At 38.3% G+C, this 12,730-nt stretch overlaps 1 protein-coding gene across 4 annotated transcripts in view; it reads left to right on the forward strand.

Moving 5' to 3' along the window:
• The window catches only part of GMDS (GDP-mannose 4,6-dehydratase), a 640,362-nt gene that overhangs the window by 7,417 nt on the left and 620,215 nt on the right, over positions 1-12,730 (forward strand). Inside the window, exon 1 of one of the 4 annotated variants that reach the window (XM_047858178.1) lies at positions 2,259-2,299. The exons of the other annotated variants lie outside the window; for them this stretch is intronic. The gene's annotated coding sequence lies outside the window, so the exon portion shown is untranslated. Of the gene's footprint in view, positions 1-2,258; positions 2,300-12,730 lie in introns of those variants that run through there. 4 annotated transcript variants of the gene reach the window in all.

The raw sequence follows: 12,730 nt of genomic DNA on the forward strand, positions 1-12,730 counted from the left end.
TTAGTACCCTGGACTCTTGTGTTTCTATTATGTTAGGACTCATCAACACTGTCTTCTGCTAACAAGAAAGGGAGACTGCTTTAAGCTAGGAATATTAGAGTAGAAACTATATGTAGTAATATTATAGTGTTCTAGAAAGTTGAATAATAATAAATATACATGTGAAGAGTAATCAAATCTGTTGTGATATGTAAGGTAAAGGTAACTTTATGTAACATTTAACGTTTTATATTAACAAAATATTTTCATTCTGCAAAAATTGTGAGGCTTAGGGTAATTAAATAGGAATCTTTAGTATGGGATCTATAAAGGAAAATTAACAAGATTATAGGGACTAAATAAAGAAAGGTTAACTTTAGACAACACATTCTTTCAATTTTTTTATTTGAATATAATTGACATGCAATGTTACATTAGTTTCAGGTGTATAACATAGTGATTAAACTTGTCTATACTTTATGCTATGTTGACCTCAAGTGTAACTACCATCTGTCACCATACAACACTATTACAGTACCATTGACTGTATTCCCTGTGCTGTGTCTTTTATTCCTGTGGGTTACTTACTTCATAACTGGAAGCCTGTATGTCCCACTCTCCTTCACCCATTTTGCCCATTCTCCCACCTCCTTCCCTCTAGCAATCATCAATTAATTTCCTGTATCTACAGATCTGATTCTGCTTTTTGTTTGTTTATTTGTTTGTTCTGTTTTTTAGATTCCACATATGAGTGAAATCATATGGAATTTGTCTTTCTCAGTCTGACTTCTTTCACTTAGCATTATACTCTCTAGGTCCACCCATATTGTCACAAATGGTAAGTTCTTATCCTTTTTTAATGGCTGTGTAATATTCCTGTGTGTGTGTATGTATGTATGTACTACATCTTCCTTATCCACTAGGACACTAGGATACTAGTGTCCTCCATGGACACTAGGTTGCTTCCATATCTTGGCTATTGTCAATAATGCTGCAATAAACATAGGGGTGCACATATCTTTTCAAATTAGTGTCTTTGTTTTCTTTGGGTAAGTACCCAGTAGTGGAATTATTGGATCATATGCTATTTCTATTTTGAAGAACCTTCATGCTGTTTTCCACAGTGGCTGTATCAATTTACATTTACACCAACAGTGCATAAGGCTTCTTTTTTCTCCACATCCTCACCAACACTTGCTATTTCTTGTCTTTTTGATTCTAGCCATTCTGACAGGTGTAAAGAGATATCTCACTGTGGTTTTGATTTGCATTTCCGTGATGATTAGTGATGTTGAACATCTTTTTATGTTGGACAACACATTCTTTAGAGACCTTAGACATTCACTATTCATTCAAGGTCATATGCTGTCCTGAGCTGGTCAGTGCCTCCAAACTAAGTGCTACCTTATCTACTCATGACATGGGAAAACCCAGTGCTGCACATCTCCATGTTTGGCCTCTGGACTCCAAGGCTGATATGAGAGTGGCTTTTATTAGTTACTGACTTGATTTCTGGATGAACTGAAAGTACACTTAAGTGTCTTTGTGGTCCTCAACGGCTCTTTAAGGTGTAGAGTTCTCAACTTGCCTGTTGAAGCAGCCTTTCCTGAACTTTTGTGAGACAAAAGTTACCACTAAAGAAGAATTATATGGTTGTGATTCTATGTAAAGAATCAGGTTTAAGGAGTGAGGCAAAATGTTTGCCTTCTGGATATTTAGTAGATAATTATTGGGGATAGGGTACAGAAAAAAATTACTGACATTGATAGAATGATTACTTTGTGCCATGCAGTGTACCAGGCATCTTTACAGATTATCTCTTTTAACCCCAGGTGGTATGAATTTTTGCTGTCCACCTTGTATTAAACAAGGAAACCGAGACTTGGAGAATTTCAAAATGACCTAAGAACCCTTAATGCACTAGTTTTTTTCCCTCAGGACCTTCTTTCCTGCATTATCAGACTAGCTCTGTTGGGGCAGTTTGTCAATTAACTGCAGAAGTTCACTGCTCTCAACTTGTTTTTAAAGGCTGCTATATAATTTGATTGGTGCCTTACCATGCTCCTTAGGTGATGTTAACATTAGCAGTATGTGTGTGTCTTAGTGGAAGTATGGAAGGGGGGTAGGGAAATGGAGGTCAAGCACTATGTTCTCTGAGTCCTTTTGAAGGGTTCTTGTGGCTCATTTGCCCAGTGTTCTTTTCAGTTCTCTAAGGGGTTTTTACAGTAAGAGATGAAAATACTTCTCTCTGCTCATGAACCTTCCTCTTCCAGGGGAGAGCCAGGAGCCAGTAGTCAATTAATAGGATCCTCAGAAACAGGTAGGTCTCTGGGGCTACAGTGTGGGTGATGGGCTGTCAGGATGAAAATTGTGGCTGGAGAGCTTATACATAAGCTCTGATGGTCTGAGTTTTCAGTGTGGTGGAGAGAGGCAGGTGAGAGGCTGAGATGCTTGCTTGTGCGGCTGCTACGAATTGTTCCCAAGGATTCTTCTACCTGCACATGGATCAGAGAGTTACAGCTCCCAGTTCACTTGTTGTGCCCTTAGATACATTTTTTTTTTCTTTCTCTAATGCTACTTTTTGTTTCTATAAACTGGGGTTTGTCCTTGATGTCAAGGTCCAGATTAGATTTTCCTTAGACTCAGAAGTCTTCTAGATTCTTGTAGCCTGTTATGAACAAACATGGTCTAAGCCTGAAAATAGTTTTGCCTGCAAAATGATTTTAGCAAGTACTTTTGATTTGATGTTTCTTCTGGTGAGTTAGTTTAATCTGAAGAGATGCTTCCTTGACTTGAGAGTAGCCTCCCCTCTTCTCTCTTCCAATAGCATTGCATTTGGGCTACTGGCAATTCTCCTATTTCATACCTCTTCTAAATTTCCAGGTAGTAATTTTTTTCATGCTTAATTTATCTCTCCTCCCAGAGGCAATTACATTTTGGTGTGAATCTGTTTATTAATAGAAGTATTGTTAGTCGTAATTAATGAATGCATTCACCAAATGTTTGAGTGCCAAATATGTGTCAAGCACTAGGGATATAACAGTGAACAAAACGACAAAAATGACCATCCTTATAACATTGATGATGTGCTAGATGGTGTTGATAATTATGGTAATTATAATAATTAGCACGTATTGCACATTTACTTTCTGCCAGGCACTGTTCAAAGTTATTATATTTATTACTGAAGCAACAGAGCACTCCTATGATGCAGTTTTCTTATTATCCCCAATGAATACAGAAGTTAAATATATTATCCAAAAGTGGGTCCAGTCATTTTTTGCAGAGTGACATCTGAAATGTAAATCCCATTATTTTTTTTCTATTAAGTTTGTAATTGGTATCAACATATAAATTCCAAGGAGAGATACATAAATTGTATATCAGATTTGAAAAACAAAGCATATTTAAGAGTTTTTTGCAGTTGTGGAAAGGTGGATTATAGTAGTAAAATAAGCCTGCACTAACCACTCACTACATTAGATACCTTTTATTTTATTAGCTGTGTCATGTGCGTCATATCTTAGTTCTTTGGAGGACCTGTATTGATGACTAATCTTGTAAACTCTTTAGGCTGGGGCTCTGTCTTGGAGTAAGTGGAAGAGAATGAGTTAGATTTTTAGCCCAACTTGGGTTTGAATTACTGATTAGTTGCTTATGAGCTGCATGGCTTTGGGCAAGTTTTAACCTTTGCTGTTGGGTTAAAAGAGTAATTGTACCACGTAGAAAATAATTCTTGCACATAATAGGGACTTTTGCCCCATTATTAGAATATACCTTCTCTTCACAGTGTTAAGAAGATAATAAAAGATTTCTTGAATTTAAGGAAAGAAAGTTGAATGAAGAGTGTATTAATATTTAGCTTTTCTTTGCACGAGTCTATTATCAGTGGCAGAAAGTTCTATAGCATTTGGAATCAACCACAAGGCTGTAAAGTACTGGAGGTGAGGAGATTTGACATCACTAAGTCTTACAGACTGATTATATAAGCAGATCTGGGAGCCAGTCTTATCTTCCTGTGTAAGAGGATTGCAGGCAGTGGACTGCACTCTGAATCTTCCTTACTGTGATTGTAGTCCTGGAATGAAAGGTTGGCATAATTGGAAATGAGAAAGATGTGTTGAGTGCTTTGCTACTTTGATCAAAGATTGTTATGTGGTGGAAACGTTTTTTAGTCTTTACATGTAACTAATTGATTACCTGAGGAAAGAACATGGAACTGAGAATCAGAAGCTGGGTTTTAACACCACCTTTATTTTATAGCCTTAATTTTTTCTGAGCCTGTTTCTTAATCCTTATTGCAAAGATGCTTTGGTCATCTCTCAAGTCTATTCAGAGTGTAAAGTGCTATGACTTTAGGATTGAACCCTAGGTTCAGTGAGTTAAGTGTCCAGCTCTTGATTTCAACTCAGGTCATGGTCTCATAGTTTGTGAGTTTGAGCCCCGCATTGGAGGGCAGAGTCCCACATCATCCAGAAAGAGCCTGCTTGGGATTGTCTCTCTCCCTCTGTACCTCTCTCTTTCTCTCTCTCCTCCCAAAAATAAATAAATAGGAATTTGTAAGGTTAAAGTGAAAAATCTGAGCTGTCCTTTTTAGGTTATACCTAATTAAGTGTTTTTTTTTTTTTTATGAGAATGGACTTTTAAATTCCTGTTATTTATTATATATATTTTGAGATTAGCATTTAATAGTTGAGGTTTTATTCATTCAGTAAATATTTGCTGAGATTTATTCTGTGTTGAAGTAGGTATTGGAGATATAGGCACCAGCAAGATGAATATGATTTTGTCTTTAAGAAGCTGATAGTCTGGTGAGCAACAAGCAATTTTACAGCATGTTAAGTAGTATGATAGTAATAAATAAGTCACAGAATCACATGAATATCCTTTCTTAAATAAAAATTCTCTAAAGTATCATTGGGGCACCTGGGTGGCTGGGACGGTTAAGTGTCGGACTCTTGGTTTTGGCTCAGGTCATGATCTCGCAGTTCATGGGTTTGAACCCTGCATTGGGCTCTGTGCTGACAGTGTGGAGCCTGCTTGGGATTCTCTCTTTCTCTCTCTCTCTGCCCCTCCCCACTCACACATGCGCGTGCGTGCTGTCTCTCTCTCAAATTAAAATTTCTCTAACGTATCATTAATTCAGTAGATTTATTGATTGAGCATCTCTTCCTCGGAAATTTCTGGTTATAAATGCTCTTGTATTAACAGGGTTAATTGTGAGGCCTTCTTGTGGAAAGCTGAGCTGCCTAAGCTCATATACTACTGTATTCTTCTTTTTGACATAGAACTCTTTTGCATAGTCTTATATTCAGTGAAGAATGGTTAAAGATGTTACTGTTTTGACACTCATTTTTCTGTCTTAGAAGCTGTATTTCCAGCTTTTAACAAGGGCAGAGGTGTTTGGATTTGATGAAATGAGCAGTGACGAGGCAGAGACACTGTGATGTGACAGAAAGAGCTCGGCCTTGGGTGAGCTTGAAACCTGGGCTCAAATCCTGCTTTGAAAAAAGTACATATAGAAATGTCTGCCACTTATTGGCTGAGTGTCCCTAAGTAAGTTACTTAATAACCTTGAACCTTAGTTTCCTCTCTAAAATGCAGTTAATTATACCCACATTACAAATCAATGTGTGGATTACATATGATTATAATAATACCTCACACAGTGCCCAACACAGTTTCTGAAATGATAGTGCTTATTTATTACGCATAATAAATAATTCATTATGTATAATTATGTGTAATAAGTTCACAAGATTGGGAGGTGTGAGAGAAGGATAGATAAGTGTTTTCAGAATACAGTTTGTTGTAGATAATACAGAATGACTTTGAGTAGTAAAACAATGGATGCAGGAAGACCTGCTAGGAACCTCTTGTAATTATGAGGATATAGATACAAACCATGTTGGTTGTGGAGAAGAAAAGGGAACCAAAGGGACAGTAGGACTTTGTGATGAGTTAGATATAGAGAATGTAACAAGGGCAGGAGTTGGAGATCTCAAGGATATTTTAATTTTGGAGACTGGCTGGATGGTATTACCATGGCCAGAAATGCAGTCATGGGGAAAGAAAGCCAACTTCTGGGGAAGATACTGAATTCAGTTTTGTTCTTCTTGAATCTGAGGTGAGAGCATGACATTCAAGTTCAAATAACCTGTTATCTATTTAAAATATAAGTCTGGGATGCAAGTGAGAGATCATGGGCACATAGTCTCTTAGAACAACCTGGACAGCAGTTGTGGAGTGGGAAAGCTGTAGATGTGTCCATGCTACTCTGTGGTACTCTTTGTTAGTCCTCTTGCTCATCCCCCAGAATTTTCTGTGGCTCCCACTTATCTGGCATAAAAACTAACATTTATCCTTTTAGTTTCATGATTGAAGTTAATTAACTAGGTTATCCCAGTATACTTCAGCTCTCCCTCCCTCTGTATTTATCTTAATTACTTAAATTTTACTGATATCATGTTCTTGTCCAAGATCCCTCCAACTTTCAGCTTGTTTTCCCTTCCTTCCTTCTGTAAAGAATTTTGGGAATCCCATACTTCCAGATTAATTGGAAGTAAGGTGCCCAGTTCCATTAACCATTTCCATGAGAACTCAGTACATGGGAAGGGACTGAATGAAACATACTTAGAAGATAATCGTGTGGGATAGAAAGCCAGTTATTGGTAATGTTCTTGGCAGTGTTCGCCAGTGTGCCAAACTTAGTCTTTGGCAAGCCAGTAAGTGGTTTTCCTGCCAAAACTTGTGACTTACCATAAGTAGTAACATAATTGTGTATAAATCCATTCACTGAAATGAGTCTACTTTTAGGATGTTGTTTTGGTGCTCAGTTACATAGAACTATGTTACACAGAATTGTGGTTAGATGACTTTATATGAAGTGACTTTTTTTTTTTAACATTTTTAATGTTTATTTATTTTTGAGAGAGGGGAGAGAGAGAGAGAGAGAGAGAGAGAGAGAGCGCGCGCGCGCAGGGGAATGACAGAGAGAGAGAGGGAGAAACAGAATCCAAAGCAGGCTCCAGGTTCTGAGCTATCAGCCTAGAGCCTGACATGGGGCTTGAACTCCCGAACCACGAGATCATGACCTGAGCCAAAGTCAGACGCTCAACTGACTGAGCCACCCGGGTGCCCCTATATGAAGTGTCTTTGTTGAGGAGTGTTTGCCTTATCTTTTTCAGATTGGTCATACTGTTTGTGCCTTTTAGGAATTTTACCACATGTGAATTTTAGGATATTCTTTTTCTGACTGTCATATGACTTATTTAACTTCAAGGGTAAAAAAAAGTAAAGGTTTATTAAGTATTTATAGAAAGTGTTTATACTTCATAATTACGCTTGAAAATTGTGCCTCTGGAGCTTGGTTATATTGTATGTGCTTGAATATTAGATTTGATTATAATGCTGAAATTAATTGCTCAGTCACATATAACAGAGGCATGTTACTTAATGAAGAAGAGTGAAAAAGCTTTGAATTGCACCTTTAGCAATCTTAAAAAAAACAAAAAACAAAACAAAGCTAGAGACCCAGTCAACATGGCAGAGAAGTAGAGGGACCCAAGTTCCCTCGTCCCTCAAACACAGCAGTGTTGAGGCCAGAGGACTTGGAATTCCAAGAGTCTGGGTTGCAGAGTGACAGAGATGTCCCCAGGGGCCCATGGGGACAACTTGGCAGGCCATAGGTGCGTGATTGTGAACTGGGAGAGATAAAATAGGGTGGCATAGGCATGGAGGAGAGGGAGCCCCTTCTGTTGAGAGACAAAAGGGAGAGAAAGAGAGGCTGTTGAATGTAGGACTGTATTTGGACAAGAGAAAAACCATGGACTGGGGATTGGAAAAAATGGAGAAAAATCAATTTTTGACTGCAGGCCTTTCTCTGAACTGGGGCCGCTGACCTGTTTGTGCACCTGGGGAGGAGGGGAGCCAGCCCCGGGCTCGGTAAGTAGCTCAGAGGTGCAGTCTGGAATGGGAGACAAAGACTGCCTGTGCCCGCCAGCCAGAGGCCATTTATTGGTGAGGTGGAATGGCACTTGCCAGAGGAACCGGAAGTGTGGATCAGGATCCTTTAAGACGTGGGGTATGAATCCCAGCTGAGCACCTGGCAGGTGAGGGAGACTGGAGCAGGACAAACGCCTTGCTGGTGCCTGCACTGCACTGCAAGGATGGCCTAAACAGAGTGGTTTGGGATATGCACACAGGGAAGAGAGACTAGGGTATGGCCATTTTTCTCCCTATCACCAACAAGGTAGGGCTTCAGGGAACGGACAAGGTGACACTCACCTATACCAAACTATGCCCCTCTGTGTCTGGTAACTGTGTATCTACCAGAGGAAAATTGACACTGATGGAACCAAACAGTCCTTCCTCCAGACCAGTGCAGGCACGGGTTCCAAGGCACCAGTGGTTTTGCATTTTCTGATTTAATTCTTGGTCAATTCTTATTGTGTGTGTGTGTGTGTGTGTGTGTGTGTGTGTGTGTGTGTGTATTTTTTTTTTTTTTTCTCTTCCTCCTATTCTCTAGTCTGGTTATTCTGGTTGTTGGTTTGTTTAAGCAGACATATTTATTCTTTTTACACCTCTTCTGTATCTCCTTCTTCTTTAGTTTCCTCTCCTCCCTCTCTCTCTCTCTCTCTCTCTCTCTCTCTCTCTCTCTGGATTAAGCTGTATAGTTTCTCTGCCTGGTCACTTTTCTTTTCTTTTCTTTTCTTTTCTTTTCTTTTTTCTTTTCTTTTCTTTTCTTTTCTTTTTTCTTTTCTTTTCTTTTTTCTTTTTTCCTTTTCTTTTCTTTTCTTTTTTCTTTTCTTTTCTTTTCTTTTCTTTTCTTTTCTTTTCCTTTCCTTTCCTTTCTTTTCTTTTCTTTTCTTTCCTTTCTTTTCTCTTTTCTTTCTTTTCTCTTTTCTTTTTCTTTTTCTTTTCTTTTCTTTTCTTTTCTTTTCTTTTCTTTTCTTTTCTTTTCTTTTCTTTTCTTTTCCTTTTTACCACCCCTGTCATTGCTCTCTTTGCTAGGGATATGGCTTCTTCCACCACCACTCCTCCACCCCCTTTATAAAAAAAATTTTTTTCTAGGGTTACTTCAGCAAACAAATCAGAGAACACCTGGTGGAAGGTCGAAACCACCACTACAAGTAGGGAGATAAAGCAACCAGAGTCACAACAACAGAGAGCACATAACACTCCAGAAACACCTTCTGAAGGGCTGGGCGCTGGACAGCATATGACTCCTTTTCAATACAGTAGTGCTCACAGGTGCAGGACACATAACAAGCTATTAAAACACATAAGGGACAGAAAACTAGTCAAAATAATGAAATGGAATAATTCTCCTCAAAAGAAATTCCAGGAAGAAATGACAGAGAATTGCTCAAAACATATGTAAACAATATATCTGATCAAGATTTTAGAAAAATAGTCATAAGATTAATCACTGGGCTTGAAAAAAATAAGATAGCAGAGAATCTATTGCTGGGGAGATCAAAGAACTAAAAAGTCGCAACGAGTTCAATGCTGCAAATGGGGTACAAAATAAACTAGATGCAGGGACAGCAAGGATGGAAAAGGCAGAGGGGAGATTAAGTGAAATAGAAGATAAAATTATGGAAAATGATGAGGCCAAGAAAGAGACATAAGAAAATACTAGACCATGAGGAGAGAATTAGAGAACTAAGTGATTCAATGAAATGTAATAATGTCCATATCATAGGAGTTCCAGAAGAAGAAGAGAGGGAGAAAGGGGCAGAAGTTTTACCTGAACAAATTATAGCTGAGAACTTCCCTAATCTGGGGTAGGAAGCAGACATCCAAATTCAGGAGGCACAGAGAACTCCCTTCAGATCTAACAGGAATAGGTTTTCTCCCTGGCATATCGTAGTGAAACTGGCAAAATACAAAGATAAAGAGAGAGTTCCGAAAGCAGCTAGGGACAAACAGGCCTTAACCCAGAATGGTAGACACATAAGGGTAGTAGCAGACCTGTCCACTGAAAATTGGCAGGCCAGAGGGAGTGGCAGGAAATATTCAATGTGCTGAAAGGAAAAATATGCAGCCAAGAATCCTTTACCCAGCAAAGCTATCATTCAGAATAGAAAGAGAGATAAAGGCTTTCCCAGGCAAAAACTGAAGGAGTTCATGACCACTAAACAAGCCCTACAAGAGATCCTATGGGGGACACTGAGTGGAATGCTGCAAAGATGACAAAGGACCCGAGAAATCACCACAAGAAGGAAACCTACAGATAACACAATGACACCAAATCCATATCTTTCAGTAATCATGCTGAATGTAAATGGACTAAATGCTCCAATCAAAAGACATAGGGTATCAGAATATATAAGAAAACAAGACCCATTAATATGTTGTCTACAAGAAATCCATTTTATTTTTTTTTAAGTTTTTTTTTTTTAACGTTTTTTATTTATTTTTGGGACAGAGAGAAACAGAGCCTGAACGGGGGAGGGGAAGAGAGAGAGGGAGACACAGAATCGGAAACAGGCTCCAGGCTCCGAGCCATCAGCCCAGAGCCTGACGCGGGGCTCGAACTCCCGGACCGCGAGATCGTGACCTGGCTGAAGTCGGACGCTTAACCGACTGCACCACCCAGGCGCCCCAAGAAATCCATTTTAAATCTGAGAACACCTTCAGATTGAAACTGAGGGGATGGAGAAGCATCTATCATGATACTGGAAGTTAAAAGAAAGCTGGAATAGCCATACTTATATCAGAAAAACTAGATTTTAAACTAAAGGCTGTAACAAGAGATGAAGAAGAGCATTATATCATAATTATGGGGTCTGTCCACCAAGAACTAACAGTTATAAAGGTTTATGCCCCCAATTCGGAAGTATCCAAATATATAAATCAATTAATCACAAACATAAGCAATCTTACTGAAAGGAATATGGTAATTGCTGGGGACTTTAATACTTCACTTAAAGCAATGGAAAGATCATCTAGGCAGAAAATCAATAGAGAAACAATGGCCCTGAATGATACACTGGACCAGATGGACTTGACATATATATTCAGAACTTTTCATCCAAAAGCAGTGGAATACACATTCTTTTTGAGTGCACATGGAACATTATCCAAGATAGATCACATACTGGGGCACAAAACAGCCCTCAATAAATATAAAATAATTGAGATTATACCATGCATATTTTCAGATCACAATGCTATGAAACTTGAAATCAACCACAAGAAAAAGTTTGGAAAACCTCTAAAAGCATGGAGGTTAATGAACATCCTAGTAAAGAATGAATGGGTCAACCAGGCAATTAAGAAATTAAAAAATATATGGAAACAAATGAAAATGAAAGCACAACAATCCAAGCCCTTTGGGATACAGCAAAGGCAGTCCTAAGAGGAAAATACATTGCAATACAGGCCTATCTCAAGAAATAAGAAAAATCCCAAATACAGAATCTAACAGCAAACTTAGAGGACCTAGAAACAGAACATCAAAGAAACCCCAAGGCCAGCTGAAGAAGAGAAATAATAAAGGTTAGAACAGAAATAAACAATACAGAATCCAAGAAAAAAAAACCCCAAAAACAGTAGAACAAATCAATGAATCTAAGAGATGGTTTTTGGAAAAAATAAACAAAATTGATAAACCCCTAGCCAGACTTCTCAAGAAGAAAAGAGAAGAGACCAAATAGATAACATCACAAATGATAAAGGACAGATCACAACCAACCCCTCAAAAATACAAGCAATTATCAGAGAATACTATGAAAAATTATATGCCAACAAACTGGACAACCTGGAAGAAATGGACAAATTCCTAGGCACCCACACACTACCAAAACTCAAATGGGAAGAAATAGAAAATATGAACAGATGCATAAGAAGAAATTGAATTGGTTATAAAAATCTCCCAACAAATAAGAGTCCTGGGCCAGGTGGCTTTCCAGGGGAATTCTACCAGACATTTAAAGCAGAGTTAATACCTATCCTTCTCAAGCTGTTCCAAAAAATAGAAATGGAACTAAAGTTTCCAGACTCATTCTGTGAAGCCAACATTACCTTGATTCCCAAACCAGAGACTCCACTAAAAAGGAGCATTACAGGCCAATATCCCTGATTAACATGGATGTAAAAATTCTCAACAAGATACTAGCAAATCGAATTCAACAGTATATTAAAATAATAATTCACCATGACCAAGTGGGATTCATTCCTGGGCTGCAGGGCTGGTCCAATATTCACAAATCAAACAATCAATCAATGCGATACATCACATTAATAGAAGAAAGGATAAGAACCATATGATCCTGTCAATAGATGCAGAAAAAGCATTTGACAAAATACGGTATCCTTTCTTAATAAAAACCCTCAAGAAAGTTGGGATAGAATGAACATACCTAAACATAAAAGCCATATATGAAAAGCCCAGAGTTAATATCCTCCTCAATGGGGAAAAACTGAGAGCTTTCTCCCTGAGATCAGGAACACGACGGGGATGTCCACTGTCACCATTTTGTTAACATAGTGTTGGAAATCCTGGCTTCAGCAATCAGACAACAAAATGAAATAAAAGGCATCTAAATTGGCAAAGAAGTCAAACTTTCACTTTTCACAGATGACGTGATACTCTACATGGAAAGCCCGAAAGACTCCATCAAAAAGCTGCTAGAACTGATACATGAATTCAGCAAAGTTGCAGGATACAAAATCAATATACAGAAATCTGTTGCATTTCTATACACCAGTAATGAAACAACAGAAAGAGAAATAAGAAATGGAT

The sequence above is a fragment of the Prionailurus viverrinus genome, chromosome B2 (genome assembly GCF_022837055.1).
Source record: "Prionailurus viverrinus isolate Anna chromosome B2, UM_Priviv_1.0, whole genome shotgun sequence".
NCBI lineage: Eukaryota > Metazoa > Chordata > Mammalia > Carnivora > Felidae > Prionailurus > Prionailurus viverrinus.